This window comes from Rutidosis leptorrhynchoides, chromosome 11, assembly GCF_046630445.1.
Source record: "Rutidosis leptorrhynchoides isolate AG116_Rl617_1_P2 chromosome 11, CSIRO_AGI_Rlap_v1, whole genome shotgun sequence".
In the NCBI taxonomy this organism is placed as follows: Eukaryota; Viridiplantae; Streptophyta; class Magnoliopsida; order Asterales; family Asteraceae; genus Rutidosis; species Rutidosis leptorrhynchoides.
The window spans coordinates 50,452,856-50,471,371 of record NC_092343.1 but is presented as its reverse complement, the minus strand read 5'-3'; the positions used below and the strand labels follow the sequence as shown (position 1 = coordinate 50,471,371).

The 18,516-nt window shown below is 31.4% G+C and overlaps 1 non-coding gene across 1 annotated transcript; it reads left to right on the top strand.

Moving 5' to 3' along the window:
* The first annotated feature begins 3,261 nt into the window (after nucleotides 1-3,261).
* On the top strand, nucleotides 3,262-3,368 carry LOC139878897 (small nucleolar RNA R71). Its single transcript, XR_011769760.1, has one exon. It is a non-coding gene; the product is annotated as a small nucleolar RNA R71 (small nucleolar RNA).
* The last annotated feature ends 15,148 nt before the right edge of the window (nucleotides 3,369-18,516 follow it).

Genomic DNA, 18,516 nt, shown 5'->3' with positions numbered 1-18,516 from the left:
CTTGAAAGTATTCTTGATTTTATGAAACTAGAACTTTTGGAATTTATGAAGAACACTTAGAACATGAAGATAGAACTTGAGAGAGATCACTTAGATGAAGAAAATTGAAGAATGAAAGTGTTTGTAGGTGTTTTTGGTCGTTGGTGTATGGATTAGATATAAAGGATATGTAATTTTGTTTTCATGTAAATAAGTCATGAATGATTACTCATATTTTTGTAATTTTATGAGATATTTCATGCTAGTTGCCAAATGATGGTTCCCACATGTGTTAGGTGACTCACATGGGCTGCTAAGAGCTGATCATTGGAGTGTATATACCAATAGTACATACATCTAAAAGCTGTGTATTGTACGAGTACGAATACGGGTGCATACGAGTAGAATTGTTGATGAAACTGAACGAGGATGTAATTGTAAGCATTTTTGTTAAGTAGAAGTATTTTGATAAGTGTATTGAAGTCTTTCAAAAGTGTATAAATACATATTAAAACACTACATGTATATACATTTTAACTGAGTCGTTAAGTCATCGTTAGTCGTTACATGTAAATGTTGTTTTGAAACCTTTAGGTTAACGATCTTGTTAAATGTTGTTAACCCAATGTTTATAATATCAAAAGAGATTTTAAATTATTATATTATCATGATATTATGATGTACGAATATCTCTTAATATGATATATATACATTAAATGTCGTTACAACGATAATCGTTACATATATGTCTCGTTTAAAAATCATTAAGTTAGTAGTCTTGTTTTTACATATGTAGTTCATTGTTAATATACTTAATGATATGTTTACTTATCATAGTATCATGTTAACTATATATATATCCATATATATGTCATCATATAGTTTTTACAAGTTTTAACGTTCGTGAATCACCGGTCAACTTGGGTGGTCAATTGTCTATATGAAACATATTTCAATTAATCAAGTCTTAACAAGTTTGATTGCTTAACATGTTGGAAACATTTAATCATGTAAATATCAATCTCAATTAATATATATAAACATGGAAAAGTTCGGGTCACTACACCATGGACTATCAGAAATTAGATAAATTAAACCTGCATCTAGCAGTTTAATTATTTCTTTTTTAATAACATCTTGCATATTAGGATTTATTCTTCGTTGGTGTTGCACATACGTTTTATGACCTTCTTCCATAAGGATTTTATGTGTGCAATACGAAGGACTTATTCCATTAATATCATGAATCTTCCATGCAATGGCTGGTTTATAAGCTATCAACACAGAAATGAGTTGTGATTTTTCATTTTCAGTAAGAGAAGACGATATTATTACAGGTAATTCAGATTCACCATGTAAATAAGCGTATTCCAAATGGTTTGGAAGTGGCTTTAACTCTAATGTCGGTGGTTCTTCTATCGATGATTTATATCGATATCTGTCTTCTTCTTTTAGCATTTGAATTTCTTCTGTTGTTTGTTCATATCCATTAGCTATTAGTGTAGCTAACATTTCAGCTTCATCAATTGGTTCAGTACCTTCTCCTAAAGAACATTCTCCTATTCCTTGTAATTCTGGAAATTCTTCTAATAATTCTGCATGTGAATCTATAGTTTGAATATAATAACATGTATCATCTGCAGATTGCGGTTGTTGCATTGCTCTATCAACTGAAAAGGTAACACTCTTGTCCTCTATACTTAGGGTCAGTTTCTTACCAAACACGTCTATCATTGCTTTAGTCGTGTTTAAGAATGGTCTTCCTAATATGAGAGGAACTTGAGAATCTTCTTCCATGTCCAGAACAACAAAATCTACTGGAAATACTAAAGTACCAACTTTAACTAGCATGTTCTCCATTATCCATCTAGGATATTTTATTGATCGATCGGCTAGTTGTATGCTTATTCTTGTTGGTTTCAATTCTCCAAGGTCTAGTTTAGCGTATAGTGAATACGGCATTAAATTTATACTAGCACCTAAGTCTGCCAATGCTTCTATTGAACTAAGACTACCCAGAAAACATGGAATTGTGAAACTTCCTGGATCAGATAATTTTTCTGGTATCTTATTCAACAGCACTGCTGAACAATTAGCATTCATAGTAATAGCCGAGAGTTCTTCCATTTTCTTTCTATTTGTGGTCAGATCTTTCAGAAATTTAGCATATCTAGGCATTCCTGAAATTACATCAATGAAAGCAAGATTTGTATTTATCTGTTTAAACATATCCAAGAATTTGGATTGCTCGCTTCAAGTTTCTCTTTTTTCATTTTACTCGGGTAAGGAAGTGGTGGTTGGTATGGTTTAACATAAGGTTTAGCCTTAACTATGTTATCTTCATTAACCTTTTCAACTACCGGTTTTTTTTCCTTATCTTGTTCAGGTTGTGGTTCTTGTGAAGTAGGAATAGCTTCATCAGAAGTTACAGGTATTTCAGGTGGTTTAAGTGTTGTACCACTTCTTGTGGTAATGGCTTTTGCTGTTTCATTCCGGGGGTTAGCATTTGTATCACTAGGTAAACTTCCCGGTTTTCTTTCACCTATTAACCTTGCTAGGTTACTTACTTCTTGTTCCAAGTTTTGAATAGAAGCTTGTTGATTTCTAAATGCTTGAGCATTTTGTTCATTCGTTTGTTTCTGAGATGTGAAAAACTGCGTTTGAGTTTCAACTAGCTTTGTCATCATATCTTCTAAATTCGGCTTTTTATCATCGGTTTGTGGTGGTTTGTTTTGAAAATTAGGTCTTTGCTGGTTGTAAGTATTATTGGATACTTGTTGATTACTAGGACCTTGTTGGTTGTTGTATGGAATATTTCGGTTATAATTCTGGTTTTGATTGTAAATCGGTCTTGGCGGTTGATAATTATTCTGATAATTATTTTCAGGCCTTTGGTTTATGTATGAAATATTCTCTCTTTGTTCCATTGTTAGTTCAATACTGAGACAATCTTTTGTCAAATGTGGTCCTCCACACTGCTCACAACTAATTTGTATTGAGTGAATATCCTTAGTCATCTTTTCCATTCGTCTCTCGACAGCATCTATCTTTGCAGAAATGGAATCTAAGTCATGGCTAGAATCGGCTCTAGCTACTTTAGATGATCTAACGATATCTTTTTCTTGATGCCACTCATGTGAGTGGGAAGCAGTGTTATCAATAATTTTATAAGCATCAGTTTCGGTTTTCTTCATAATAGAACCACCAGCTGCTATATCTATGTCTTTCCTTGTAGTGATGTCGCATCCTTGGTAGAATATTTGTACTATTTGACAGGTGTCTAAACCATGTTGCGGACATCCTCTTAATAACTTTCCAAATCTTGTCCATGCCTCATATAGAGTTTCATTAAGTTTCTGTGTGAACGTAACAATTTCTCCTTTAAGTCTTACGGCTTTAGATGCCGGAAAGAATTGTTTAAGAAATTTTTCAACTAAAACATCCCATGTATCGATCGCCCCTTCAGGTAACGATTCCAACCAATCTTTGGCTTCTCCCTTTAAAGTCCAGGGAAATAACATGAGATATATCTGTTCATCCTCTACTTCTCTTATTTTAAATAGTGTGAAGATCCTATTAAAGGTACGAAGATGTTCGTTTGGATCTTCCTTCGGCGCACCACTAAATTGGCATTGATTAGTCACCATGTGTAGAATTTGTCCTTTGATTTCATAATCTGGCGCATTAATGTCAGGATGAGTAATTGCGTGACCTTGGCCAGTGCGTTTAGCTCTCATTCGGTCTTTCATACTTAAAGGTTCCTGATTTTCCATAATTGAATTTGTTGAATCTGAATCACTAGAGGATTCTAATTTAATGGTTCGTTCCTCAACAATCTCTGTTTGAATGATTGGTGGTTCCGGAGGAAAATTTAATGGTTCAGGATCTATGAATTGTCCCTGAATATTCTCCGGATTCTCAATTGTGAGGTCGGGTTCAAAAAATGGATTATCAGAAATTTGAATTGGAGTACTTGGTCGACTGGATGATGATTCTAAAGAAAAATCAACGGTGGTAATATTTGCTAGATGTCTTGATCTAGTTACAGGTGGTGAACGTCTTGCTCGGTGCATTCACTGAATATCCTATTAGTTTTTAAAAAGGAAAGAAAAATTATATAAGTTATCCAATTAATAGACTTTTCTGATTTTGCCCACGTTTCGAATAGCCAAAAGATGCAGCAGAGGGGCAGGATTCGTTTGGTCTCAATATAATTGAGTACTGTTTGGCTCCAATAACCCGGTCCACGTACAAATCCAACTATTACTACGAATCAGAAAATTTTGATGTCTATCAATTTAACCACTTAAAATAAATTTTCGTAATTTTAAGAAATTTAGATAAGAAGTAGAATAAAAATCTATGTCCTAAAACTAGAATAGCGAGAAATAAGAAAGAAAAAGAGCGCGTCGAAAAAGGTTGAAAAAGGTCGAAAAAGAAAAGCAAAAGAAAAGAAAAAGAGCGACTTATAAAATTTTAAAAACCCTCGACTAACCCAACCTTATTACTATTACTAACTTAAAATTAAAATTGCAAATTGAGATTACTAATTGGAGTGATAATTGATACATAGGTAAAAGGCGTCGAAAAATAAAAATAAGAAAGTAGCGCGTTGAAACTTAAAAAGGAACTAAAAACTAAAAATTAAAAGTTGCGTCTAAAAATATTAAAGCTTAAAAGAAAAACTATATCCCAAATGGCAATAACTTAAAAAAGAACTAAAACTTAAAAAGGCGTCGCAAAATTCTAAAGCATCTAAATCTCAGTCTAAAGAAAAAACACTTAAGGGATTTTACGGCAAAGCCTAACAATCTAGAAATAAAAATAACCATGGCAAAAACTATATTTAAAACTAAATACGAGCGAAAAACACAAATATTACGCTAAAATAATTAAAAAGGGACAAAATATAAAAATACACTAAAAGTTGCAAAAATTACAATTTTTATAAAAATATTATTTTTATGTTATTTATTTTATAAAACTATTAATTTTATAATTTATTTAAATTAATTAAACTAAATATATAAATTAAATAAATAAACTAAACTTAATTAATTAAAAATTAAAACCTAATTAGGGTTTTATAATAATAATTATAATAATTACCCCGTAATTAATTACTGACTAGGGTTTCTGTCGGTGTCAGAGTGGCTCCGCGAGTCGCGGTTCCACCTGGCAAAAATCTCCGCGAGTCGCGGTGAATGAAAATTCAGATCAGGTGCAGTATTAAATTCGACGTTTTACTTTTTTTTTTAATTTCTGTTTTATATTTTCTGTTTTAATAAAAATATTTATATAATAAAAACTTATATTAAAAAAAAACTAAAATAAAAATAGAAATACTTTATAATTTTATAAATAAAAAATCTTAAAAATAGATTTATATATATATATTTTTTTCGGTTTTTGATTTTATATTTTAATAAAAACAAAATATTTAAATAAAACTTATATTTTTTTTAAAAAAAAAATAAAGAAACTTTATAAAACTTAATTATTTAACAAACTCTTAAAAATATTTAAATTTTTGTTTTCTTTTCTATGTTTTCGAATATTTAAAACGTATTTTTACAAAAACGTATTTTTATAAAAGTAAACTAAAAATAATTTTTTTTTTATTTAGCGTTGCGCTTCCGGCTTTTAAGCAAGAAATTGGGTTCCCCGGCAGCGGCGCCAAAAATACTTGATGTCAAAGCTAAGGGGTATAAAATACTATTAAATTTTACAACGAAATACTATTAAATACGATACAATTTTTACACAAGATATTTATTTATTTATAGAATGGATATACTTAAACCTTGCTACAACACTTATAGGCAGTGTACCTAATCGTACAGTAGTGTAGTTTTTAGTAAGTCCGGTTCGTTCTACAGGGAATCTTTTAATCAAACTTAACGCTATATTAGTTTTAATTTATAAAAATATAAATATATATATAAGTAATATTATTATTTTAAAGGGGGGTTTTTACCGTTTAATGACCGGTTTGTCGGTTTTAAAACTTTAGTCGCAATTAAAACCTAAATGTAAAATATTAAAAATAAATACAAGACTTAATTTAAAGCGTAAAGTAAATAACGATAATGAAATTGCGATAAATAAAAGTGTGATAAAATAAACTTGCGATAATTAAAAAGTACGATAATTAAAAGTGCAATTAAATACAATAACAATAAATAAAAGTGCGATAATTAGAAGTGCAATTAAATATAAAATAAAGGAAATTAAATATGAAATAAAAGAATTATGCTTATTTAAACTTCCGTAATCATGATGTTTGACGTGTTGATTTTAGTTTTATGCCCATGAGTTAATTGTCCTTTGTCCTGGATTATTTAATATGTCCGTCTGGTTTTTGTCCATAATAGTCCATCAGTCATAAATATAAAGTGCGAGTATCCTCGTCAAATTATCCTTATACCCGAAGTTAAATATTCCAACTAATTGGGGACTTAAACTGTAACAAGATTTTAATACTTTGTTTAATAATTACACCAGGTTATCGACTGCGTGTAACCCAAGATTTTAATACTTTGTTAACAATTATGCCAAGTGTCCTTGTACATAATTTCACCCCTGTTTTAATAATTCTAGTGACTATTAATCCATTCCCGTGTCCGGTTAAATGAACGATTATTCGTACATATAAATATCCCGACCATCGTGTCCAATCAAGTGTATATGGTTATTTATAGGAACGTCCAATTGTAAATCTTTATATTAAAATTAACAAACTATCATTTAGTTAAACAAATATAAAGCCCATTAATAGCCCATAGTCTAATTTTCACAAGTGTCGTTCTTTTGTCCAAACCCCAATTATGGTACAAAGCCCAATTACCCAATTTTAGTAATTAGCCCAACATCATGATTACTTCGTTTTAAATAAGCATAATAATAACTTAGCTACGAGACATTAAATTAAAAAGGTTGAACATAACTTACAATGATTAAAAATAGCGTAGCGTTACACGGACAGAATTTCGACTTACACCCTTACAACATTCGCTAACATACCCTTATTATTAGGATTAAAATTAAAATTAAAATTAAAATATAAATATAAATATTTACGTATAGATATAGAGAGGATGGATATATTGATATTAAAAATGATCAAACTGCGTTGCCTTTTATAGGGATTTGAGTCCAGGGAATCTCCGCGACTCGCGGCCCTTTCCTTCTTCAAACTCTGCGAGTCGCGAAGTTTGTTTTTACAGCTCACCAAGCCTTGGCTCCTAGCTTGTCGACGGATTATATAAATAAATATAATATATAAATAATTTTAGTAATTATTTAAATATTATATTATATTTATGTGCATAGTTGACTTGTAATTTTTAGTCCGTTGCGTCGAGCGTTGAGAGTTGACTCTGGTCCCGGTTCCGGATTTTCGAACGTCCTTGCGTACAATTTAATATCTTGTACTTTGCGTTTTGAATCTTGTACTCTTGTAATTTTGAGACGTTTCTTATCAATAATTGGAACCTCTTTGATTGTATTTTGTACTTTTGAGCTTTTTGGTCGTTTGTGTCTTCAATTCGTCGAATCTGTCTTTTGTCTTCACCTTTTATTATTTAAACGAATATCACTTGTAAATAGAACAATTGCAACTAAAAGCTTGTCTTTCTTGAGGAATAATGCTTTGAAATATATGTTCGTTTTTAGCATTATCAAATAATGAAATAGCTTATATTTTACTATGAAATACTATTAAATGCGATACAATTTTACACAAGATATTTATTTATTTATAGAATGGATATACTTAAACCTTGCTACAACACTTATAGGCAGTGTACCTAATCGTACAGTATTGTAGTTTTTAGTAAGTCCGGTTCGTTCCACAGGAAAAAAAATCTTTAAACAAAGCTTAAAGCTATATTAGTTTTATTTTATAAAAAAACAAATATATATATAAGTAATATTATTATTATAAAGGGGAGGTTTTTACCGTTTAATGACCGGTTTGTCGATTTTAAAACTTTAGTCGCAGTTAAAACCTAATGTAAAATATTAAAAATAAATACAAGACTTAATTTAAAGCGTAAAGTAAATAACGATAAAGAAATTGCGATAAATAAAAGTGCGATAAAATAAAATTGCGATAATTAAAAAGTACGATAATTAAAAGTGCAATTAAATACAATAACAATAAATAAAAGTGCGATAATTAGAAGTGCAATTAAATATAAAATAAAGGAAATTAAATATGAAATAAAAGAATTATGCTTATTTAAACTTCCGTAATCATGATGTTTGACGTGTTGATTTTAGTTTTATGCCCATGGGTTAATTGTCCTTTGTCCTGGATTATTTAATATGTCTGTCTGGTTTTTGTCCATAACAGTCCATCAGTCATAAATATAAAGTGCGAGTATCCTCGTCAAATTATCCTTATACCCGAAGTTAAATATTCCAACTAATTGGGGACTTAAACTGTAACAAGATTTTAATACTTTGTTTAATAATTACACCAGGTTATCGACTGCGTGTAACCCAAGGTTTTAATACTTTGTTAACAATTATGCCAAGTGTCCTTGTACATAATTTCACCCCTGTTTTAATAATTCTAGTGACTATTAATCCATTCCCGTGTCCGGTTAAATGAACGATTATTCGTACATATAAATATCCCACCCATCATGTCCAATCGAGTGTATATGGTTATTTATAGGAACGTCCAATTGTAAATCTTTATATTAAAATTAACAAACTATCATTTAGTTAAACAAATATAAAGCCCATTAATAGCCCATAGTCTAATTTCCACAAGTGTCGTTCTTTTGTCCAAACCTCAATTATGGTACAAAGCCCAATTACCCAATTTTAGTAATTAGCCTAACATCATGATTACTTCGTTTTAAATAAGCATAATAATAACTTAGCTACGAGACATTAAATTAAAAAGGTTGAACATAACTTACAATGATTAAAAACAGCGTAGCGTTACACGGACAGAATTTCGACTTGCACCCTTACAACATTCGCTAACATACCCTTATTATTAGGATTAAAATTAAAATTAAAATTAAAATATAAATATAAATATTTACGTATAGATATAGAGAGGATGTTATGCGAGGTGTATATAAAATAGCTTTATTTTTACAACGAAATACTATTAAATACGATACAATTTTACACAAGATATTTATTTATTTATAGAATGGATATACTTAAACCATGCTACAACACTTATAGGCAGTGTACCTAATCGTACAGTAGTGTAGTTTTTAGTAAGTTCGGTTCGTTCCACAGGGAAAAAAAATCTTTAAAGTAAAGCTTAACGCTATATTAGTTTTATTTTATAAAAATACAAATATATAAATAAGTAATATTATTATTATAAAAGGGGGGTTTTCACCGTTTAATGACCGGTTTGTCGATTTTTAAAACTTAAGTCACAGTTAAAACCAAATGTAAAATATTAAATAAATAAAAGACTTAATTTAAAGCGTAAAGTAAATAACGATAATGAAATTGCGATAAATAAAAGTGCGATAAAATAAACTTGCGATAATTAAAAAGTACGATAATTAAAAGTGCAATTAAATACAATAAAAATAAAAGTGCGATAATTAGAAGTGCAATTAAATATAAAATAAAGGAAATTAAATATGAAATAAAAGAATTATGCTTATTTAAACTTCCGTAATCATGATGTTTGACGTGTTGATTTTAGTTTTATGCCCATGGGTTAATTGTCCTTTGTCCTAGATTATTTAATATGTCCGTCTAGTTTTTGTCCATAACAGTCCATCAGTCATAAATATAAAGTGCGAGTGTCCTCGTCAAATTATCATTATACCCGAAGTTAAATATTCCAACTAATTGGGGACTTAAACTGTAACAAGATTTTAATACTTTGTTTAATAATTACACCAGGTTATCGACTGCGTGAAACCCAAGGTTTTAATACTTTGTTAACAATTATGCCAAGTATCCTTGTACATAATTTCACCCCTGTTTTAATAATTCTAGTGGCTATTAATCCATTCCCGTGTCCGGTTAAATGAATGATTATTCGTACATATAAATATCCCGCCCATCGTGTCCGATTGAGTGTATATGGTTATTTATAGGGACGTCCAATTATAAATCTTTATATTAAAATTAACAAACTATCATTTAGTTAAACAAATATAAAGCCCATTAATAGCCCATAGTCTAATTTCCACAAGTGTCGTTCTTTTGTCCAAACCCCAATTATGGTACAAAGCCCAATTACCCAATTTTAGTAATTAGCCCAACATCATGATTACTTCATTTTAAATAAGCATAATAATAACTTAGCTACGAGACATTAAATTAAAAAGGTTGAACATAACTTACAATGATTAAAAATAGCGTAGCGTTACACGGACAGAATTTCGACTTACACCCTTACAACATTCGCTAACATACCCTTATTATTAGGATTAAAATTAAAATTAAAATTAAAATATAAATATAAATATTTACGTATAGATATAGAGAGGATGGATATATTGATATAAAAATGATCAGAATTAGTTGGGTTTTATAGGGATTTTCGAATTTGGCTGCTCCGCAACTCGCGGTGTTTTTGCTCTTCAAACTCCGCGAGTCGCGGAGTTTGTTTTTACAGCTCACCAAGCCTTGGCTCCTAGCTTGTCGACGGATTATATAAATAAATATAATATATAAATAATTTTAGTAATTATTTAAATATTATATTATATTTATGTGCATAGTTAACTTGTAATTTTTAGTCCGTTGCGTCGAGCGTTGAGAGTTGACTCTGGTCCCGGTTCCGGATTTTTAAACGTCCTTGCGTACAATTTAATATCTTGTACTTTGCGTTTTGAATCTTGTACTCTTGTAATTTCGAGACGTTTCTTATCAATAATTGGAACCTCTTTGATTGTATTTTGTACTTTTGAGCTTTTTGGTCGTTTGCGTCTTCAATTCATCGAATCTGTCTTTTGTCTTCACCTTTTATTATTTAAACGAATATCACTTGTAAATAGAACAATTGCAACTAAAAGCTTGTCTTTTTTGAGGAATAATGCTATAAAATATATGTTCGTTTTTAGCATTATCAAATATTCCCACACTTGAGCGTTGCTTGTCCTCAAGCAATATAGTCTTGAAATACTAGAATCACTTCTTTATTCTTCACACTTTGTACATCAGTGATTTCTATACGGCGGTATAAACAATGGTAGTAATGATATGGTTTACAGTCCCACATGACTATAAAAATTTAGATCCATTAAGGAAATTGGATCTTTATGAAAACATTTGATCTTTTAAAAATTAAATCTAGTTTTTACCCTAGATAAGTTTTCTGGAATAACCCTTCACCGGTGTTTGCAAATTCTTTTTGTGGGTTTGGTGGGTTTCAGATTTAAAAACTTTAGCTCAAAACTTGTGGTTTTGTGTCACCCACTTGCTAACCTTGTATTGGGAAAGCAACACGTCCAGTATACTTGCGCCGAATATTACCTTTCGATAAACTACCGTCTGGTTGTAAAGGAAAGCGTTGAACAAGCAACTATTAAGGCAATGTCCCCTGACATGCTTTTAATTATGGTCTATAACGTGTCGGACGCAATTACTATCCTTTGTAGGAGCAATAGTAAAGCTCACCCTTATAATTTGTCGGTCTGGCACAAGGTCCTGTCTTTGACCATGCTATGCAACCACCGTTCTTACGGTTGACACCCGATTTGGTTCAGGTGACCTAATGAATTCCAGGTGAATTCCTAGGATTTTACGTTCAAAGGTAATGAATGCATTGAAAATAGATTTTCAAAAAACAAATCGGTTTGTAATTTTTGATCAAAATATTTTCTCGTTCAAGCTCGAGTTTAGATATCATTGAATTCCATGAGTTTGAATTCTCAATCTTTAAGGTCAATCTCAAGGATTGAGTAATATCAGTCTTAAAAGCTGATTTTTTTATCTTTAAGGAGATTATCCTTTCTGGGGATCTGATTCATTAGTCTTATCCAGCTAATTTGCACGGTGCCCCCCATTGTACGAGATAAATCATTCTCATGGTTAGGATAAATCTGACCACTTGGCGACCCTGTTTTATGCTGAGGTCCGTGGATTTCCTGCTGATTTTAGAGATGACTTTTCTAGATTTTTCGTCAACCTACAACTGGTCTGGACGACAACTTCCTGACCTAAATCAAGAAGCGCGTTTCTTTTTCGGAAGACTTTACTTCCTTTTAATGATGGAAATGATTCATCGTGTAGATCCATCTTTCTTACAGTAAATTGGGTAAAACAGTTAATTATCGTCCAAAACAAAAGTATTTTCAATTATTTGTTACAGAAATATGTGACATATGTTTAAAATAACTTGGTAAATTTTCCCACACTTGGCTTTTATTTTTCTTTTTGTTCTCCTCTATTCCATTTTAAATGAATTCTAACATTTTGGTTTGTTTTTCAATTTATGTCCTTTCCAAGGTAACAATAATTTCGGTGTTAAAACCTAGTTTTATCGTTCATAAATATGTATAAACATGATTTTTAATTCATTTAATTGAAAATTTTGAAATTTTTTTTTCTAGAATTAGGTAGTCAGTATATAAGACTAGGGTTGTTCTTTGTTATCAGAGAGGACTAGATTCTAATACAACTACTGCTTTACTAGTATTTTTAATGGTAACCAAGTGTTTAAGATAAAAATTTTAAAAATCCGAAAGAATTTAACCCCTTCCCACACTTAAGATCTTGCAATGCCCTCATTTGCAAGAAATCAGTAACAATTTAAATTATTGAGGGTGATTAGCGTAGAAATGATTAAATTTTACCAAAGTTTCCAAACATATTTGTGTTTGTTTGCTGAATGATAAATGGTGCACATCATTTGTTCATTCCGTCTTGTTGTTACATCACATTTATTTTTCATCTTGTCGTCAAAATTAGTTGCTTTTGCTGAACTTAATGCCAGTCTTTGAAAATGCGTTGTTTTACCCTGTTGTGTACATAAGATAAACTGCAAACATATATACATATTTTTAAAGTTTGGTATATTACCCCACATTCAAAAATTATTAAAATCTAATAATAAAAGTTAGAAAATTATAAAAATTATTACAATATTAACATAAGTATTAAATGTATCAACATTAAAAATAATAAAATAAATAAAACTAAGTAGACTAGGGATGATACTGATACCAGTAGGGGTTCCATGCATAACCGTATGTGTTATAGAATGCTTCGGCTGGGTTATACGTAGGATACGGTGGTTGGATCTCTATAGACCAGGGAGGAAATACGGGCGATGGAGTAGGAATATAGTTTCTACCTACATGTTGGCAATGAGCTATGATTTGGTTTTGATGAACTTGCCAATCTTCAAATGCTCGATGTCTAGCATTTTCATACTCTTGTGAAGCTATAAACCTTTGCATTTCTGTCATTTCATTTCCCCCTCCCACATTACCTGGCTGTTGGTTTCTCTCAACCTGTGGATGTCTACCATGGTATTGTACTGCGGCGTTATTTCGCCTCTTCAAAACCTTCGCACCATGGTATACATTTAAACCTATTGTATCGCGGGGTTCTGGTTCTTCGACTAATAATCCCTCCAGACTTATATCCACATTGAGATACTCAGCAATTAGTGTAATAAATATACCACCTCCTATTATACTGTGCGGTCTCATGCCCCTAACCATAGCTGATAAATAATAACCCACACAATAAGGTATACTTACAGCGCTTTGTGGGTCTCGAATACACATGTGGTAAAACAAATCCTGTTCATTTACCTTTTCCTTATTCTTACCTCGTTGTGTAATCGAATTGGCTAAAAACCTATGAATTACTCTTAACTCTGCTCTATCTATATCCAAATAAGAGTAATTTCCCCCTTTAAATCGGTGATGGCTAGTCATTTGACTCCATACACCATGCGTATCAAAATTTTCATCAATTTTCCTACCATTTAATATCAACCCTCTACAATCGGCAGATGCTAGCTCCTCAGGCGTATATATACGTAAGGCCTGAGCCATGTCTAGTAGAGACATGTGGCGCATCGAACCTCCTAACAAAAATCTAATAAAAGATCGACCTGTTAAACCAGCTACCCGATCATTTATTTCTATACTACACAATAATTCTTCACACCATACTTTATATACAGGTCTATGCATGTCGAATAATCGTACCCAATCGTTAAAAGTAGAATTACCATACCTCTGTGTAAGTAATTCTCTAATTGGCCCGGCCAATTCTACAGCTTCTAACGGTTCCCATTCTATTACCCTAGGTACTTCAACAGCTTTAGAATGAAGAGTATGCAAGCCCCTTTGGTATTTTGGATAATCTATTCAAAGTCTATCAAATCTCAAGTTCGGGTGCAAATCTTCCAAGTGCATATCTGAAAATGTCATAACTGGATGAGGTATATCTTGTTTATAATAGCTATCAACATCCCGTTGTTCCGCATTCTCAGGAGGAGCATTGCGAGCTTGGGATGAAGATTCACCCCTTTCAGTCTGCAAAACACATCAAACACAATTTTTTGTGCATCCAACTATGCATTAGTGTCAGCAATATCATTAATCAAAATAATTACAATGACATGATCAATTTATATCAAACTTATGCTCATTTTCATATTTTTATCAATTCTACACTTTTTCAAATAAGCATATACGAAAATGTTCGCCAAGTTCATAAGCATTCAACTCAAATAACATGTCAAAATAATCATTATTAGCAATTAAACAAGTTTCAAATGGCATTATCTCTCAAAAATCAAGTTCATGAATTTTAGACTTGAAAAAGTCCACTTTAATTCTCAAAAATCATGTTTAGGCTCAAAGTTTGGATCATTTAACTACCTAAACATGTTACACTACTCAATTTAGCAATAATTCATGACAAAAATCGGCCATAACCTGTTTATATCAAAAAGCCCCAAATTTGCTCAAGAACACAAACCCTAGATTACTCAAAATTTGAAGTTTAAGGCTTCTAATCATGTTAAATAGCATCAATCTAGGTTATACAAGCATAATACATAAGCAATTTAAGCATAATTACACTAAAAAGCATCAAAATCGAATTGGGTATAAAATTTGCTCAAGAACACTAATTTTCGGATTAAATGGTGTTTAGGTGTAGAAATTTACCGTTTTTCTTGAGTAATTCCTTGATAGCATCCTTCTTAACATGATTTTGTAAAAGATTTGATGAAAAATGGTGAAAAAAATGCGAATTTAGTGTGTGTTTTTCGTGTTTTTTAGCAGTGTATTTTCGCAGTTTTGTGTGTGTGGAGTGTGTAACTGATCAGTTCTGGCGTTTTATTTTTTTCTGTATTTTTCAAGCTCCGCGAGTCGCGGTGGTTTTTGACTTCAAACTCCGCGAGTCGCGGAGAATTTTTTTTTTTTAAGCCTTAACTTATAAAACAAATATAAAATAAATTTAAAATTTTGTTTTCCTTTGTTTTAGGACGAGGTCGTTTCAGAACGATGTCCTAGTCCGTCCTTCGACAAAACTTTAAAATTTGTCTTTTTGTAGCGATTGTTTTAAAAGCTTAGATTTTTGGGTTTTTTAATGTTTTTGGCATACTTTAATTTAATAAGATTAAAAATAATGATAATAAAAGTTCTCGTCCCTCCCTCGGGTAAAGCAATTTCGGTTCAAAGACCTAGTCTTCAACTTACGACGAATTTTAAAAATTATATTTTTAACTTAGTGACATAAAGTAAATTTTTGTTTTTAAATTCACACAACTTAAATTTAAAATTCAAAATTCATATTTAAAATTAAAAATTCACACCAAACTTAATTAAAAATTCATATTATAAATTCACTCCAAACTTATATTATATTTTTGTTTTTATACTTACAAACTTAAAAATATCAATTGTTCAAATATTTACAATTTTAAATATATTAATTTAAAAAGTTTATAATATTAATTTAATATTTATATATTAATTTTAAAAAACATGGTAAAAATAAAATAAAAAATCTTTTTGGTCTTTTATCACACTTTAATCAATCAAATATTATCAAAAATATACGCCCCTCTTTTCGGTAAAGTAATTTCGGTTCAATGACCTAATTCAACTCATGACGAATTTTTGAAATATTTTGGGTTGATTGATTAAAGATATTTATGCCTTAAGAATAAACGTTAAATTTCGCAGTGATGTAATAAATTTTTGTATGATATCAATAATTTCGGTCGCCAAACCTAATTTTATTCAATACCAATTTAATACTTTATAGCGAACAAATTAGCGTTTATTATCAAAAGGTTAAAAATAACAATAAAAATAAAAAGTGTATAGACTTACCTGTGAGATAGTATTCTTAGTGATATGATCTGTCCCATTCATAAGATAGTCGGTTTAATTGATTTTCCATGGCTACATAGGCGTAACCTCGAGCACTCGGTGTTTTTTCTTCTAAACATATGAACGGTCCATCTCTGCATAAAGTAACAAATTCGGTGTTTGAATAGGTTTGATTATTTGAACATTTACCTTCGTATGATCATATTCCACATTTGTGACATTTTTCAAGGTGTCGTGCTCTTCTTTTCGCTGCGGATTTTGATTTTTCTTTACCAAATTGTAACTTATTATCTTCGCATCTAGATTCTTTTCTTACTCCGTCCAATCTTTCTCTGATTACTGATACTAGTTCACTCGGAAGTGTGTCATTATTACGTTTAGTGATCAAAGCGTGTAGCATTAGACCATGGTTTAGTTCACAGGAAGTCTTCATTTCGAAAAAACCTAAAAAAATAAAAATTCAGAATGGGGGGAGAAGACTAGTTCTTTAGGGTCTGCTAGGGAAAGACCATTCGGTTTCCATTTTCGAGAACTACATGAAAACAGACAATCTAACTCTAACAAAAATACATAAAATCCTTAAAAGACTTGATTCTCCCCACACTTAGTTAGCTGTGGTATCGAAATTGTGATTAACTTCGTTGTCGACTTCCATTGGACTATCTATGTAGTGTTTAACTCTGTGACCATTAACCTTAAATTCAATCCCATTTGAATTTATTAATTCTACTGTTCCGTATGGGAAAACTCTTTTGACTATGAATGGTCCAGACCATCTTGATTTCAATTTTCCAGGAAATAGCTTGAATCGTGAATTGAAAAGAAGAACTCTGTCTCCTTCTTTAAATTCTTTTGAACTTCTGATTCTTTTATCATGTCATTTCTTTGTTTTTTCCTTATAGATTAACGAATTTTCGTATGCTTCATGTCTTAATTCTTCTAATTCGTTTAGTTGACTTAACCGTAGACGTCCGGCTTCATGTAAATCAAGATTACATGTTTTCAAAGCCCAAAATGCTTTGTGTTCAATTTCTACTGGAAGATGACATGCTTTTCCGTAAACGAGTTTAAAAGGTGTGGTTCCAATTGGAGTTTTGTAAGCTGTTCTAAAAGCCCAGAGTGCATCCTCCAATTTAATGGACCATTCCTTCGGATTTGATCCTACGGTTTTCTCTAGAATACGTTTTAAAGCTCGGTTGGTATTTTCAACTTGTCCACTCGTTTGTGGATGATATGCGGTGGAGATTTTATGAGTTACTCCATATCTTTTAAGAACTTTCTCAAGTTGATTATTACAGAAATGAGTTCCCCGATCACTTATTAAAGCTTTCGGTGTTCCAAACCTTGCAAAAAGACGTTTTAAAAAGTTGACTACAACTCGTGCATCGTTAGTTGGGAGAACTTGTGCTTCCGCCCATTTAGATACATAATCAATGGCTACGAGAATGTATAGATTATTATGAGATTTTGGAAATGGACCCATAAAGTCAATACCCCAAATGTCAAATACTTCACATACTTGAATGACATTTTATGGCATTTCATCACGTTGACTTATTTTTCCGGCCCTTTGACAAGGATCACAGGATTTGCAAAGAAGGTGTGCGTCTTTGTAAATTGTAGGCCAATAGAATCCAGCATCATAAACTTTTCTTGCTGTTAGTTGAGGCCCATAATGCCCTCCTGTTGGTCCTGTGTGACAATGGTTTAAGATTTGATTGGCTTCATCTCCGAATACGCATCGGCGTATTATTCCATCTGGACAACTTTTAAACAGATGTGGATCTTCCCAGAAATAGTGTTTTATATCACTAAATAATTTCTTTCGTTTTTGGTACGACAATCCTTTTTCAAGGAATCCACATACTAAGTAGTTTGCATAGTCTGCAAACCATGGAATTTCATTATAATCTATCTTCAATAGATATTCATCAGGAAAGTTGTCTTGTATGGTCGATTCATTTAGAACTTCTAATTCGGGATTTTCAAGACGAGAAAGATGATCAGCGGCGAGATTTTCTGCTCCTCTTTTATCTCGGATTTCAATATCGAACTCTTGTAAGAGTAAGATCCAACGGATTAATCTTGATTTGGCATCTTGTTTCGAAAATAGGTATCTAAGAGCAAAATGGTCGGTATAGACCACCGTTTTTGCAAGAACGAGATATGAACGAAATTTGTCAAAAGCAAAGACAATAGCAAGGAGTTCTTTTTCAGTAGTTGTGTAATT